The sequence below is a fragment of the Aplysia californica genome, unplaced genomic scaffold, assembly GCF_000002075.1.
Source record: "Aplysia californica isolate F4 #8 unplaced genomic scaffold, AplCal3.0 scaffold01519, whole genome shotgun sequence".
NCBI lineage: Eukaryota > Metazoa > Mollusca > Gastropoda > Aplysiida > Aplysiidae > Aplysia > Aplysia californica.
Window position 1 is genome coordinate 34,557 of NW_004798789.1, and position 1,360 is coordinate 35,916.

Below are 1,360 nucleotides of genomic sequence, written 5' to 3' on the forward strand. Positions count from 1 at the left end.
CCGGGTATCTGGGGGCTTGTGTCTCCTTTGTCGTAGGTGGGTCTGTCTGTCTATCTGTCTGTCTGCCTGTCTGTCTGTCTGTCTGTCTGTCTGTCTGTCTGTCTGTCTGTCTGTCTGTCTTACAGAGGCAATGCTACTTCTGCAAGACTTTCCATCCACTTCATAAAAGTTACGCATAATTTCAGACAGTTTAACCTACTCTTTTTTTATGAACCTGGAGGTGATGTTCTGATCCCAGAGACACGTGTATGTATACATGATGTGAGGTGATGTTCTGATCCCAGAGACACGTGTATGTATACATGATGTTCTGATCTCAGAGACACGTGTATGTATACATGATGTGAGGTGATGTCCTGATCCCAGAGACATGTGTATGTATACATGATGTCCTGATCCCAGAGACATGTGTATGTATACATGATGTCCTGATCCCAGAGACACGTGTATGTATACATGATGTCCTGATCCCAGAGACATGTGTATGTATACATGATGTGAGGCCATGTTGATTACATGTATTATACAACCAGAGAAACATTGCACGTGCGTGTGATAAGAATCCCATCCTTCACTCCTCAGATGCTCAAAGTGCTTGCTGTAGGTACATATTGTACTCACGGGTTCCTACAACAACCTCAAAGAGTTAAGCATCCCAACAAGGGAAGGACAATTACTGCCAGCCTACTGGCACACACATGCTAAAGATAGCCATAGCAATCTCCCACTGCCCCGAGAATCGCCAAAAGTTATCTGCCCCTGATGCTGTGGGCAAGCCGCCCTAACCCACTGACCTGTCGCCATTGCTCCGTACATGTATCACGTTCTGTGTGCCCACCATTGACGTGACCGTTACCTCACGTGACACATTGACGTAGCGTTACCTCAAGCGACACATTCTGTGTGCCCACCATTGGCGTGACCGTTACCTCACGTGACACATTGACGTAGCGTTACCTCAAGCGACACATTCTGTGTGCCCACCATTGGCGTGACCGTTACCTCGCGTGACACATTGACGTACCGTTACCTCACGCGACACATTGACGTGACAGTTACCTCACATGACACATTGACGTACCGTTACCTCACGCGACACATTCTGTGTGCCCATCATTGGCGTGACCGTTACCTCACGTGACACATTGACGTACCGTTACCTCACGCGACACATTCTGTGTGCCCACCTTTGACATGACCGTTACCTCACGTGACACATTGACGTGACCGTTACCTCACGTGACACACTGACGTAGCGTTACCTCACGCGACACATTCTGTGTGTCCATCATTGGCGTGACCGTTACCTCACGTGACACATTGACGTACCGTTACCTCACGCGACACATTCTGTGTGCCC

General features: G+C 48.6%; 1 protein-coding gene across 1 annotated transcript in view; it reads left to right on the forward strand.

Moving 5' to 3' along the window:
* LOC106013920 overlaps positions 1-1,360 on the forward strand; it is a gene marked incomplete in the record, with an annotated part of 10,778 nt that overhangs the window by 8,474 nt on the left and 944 nt on the right.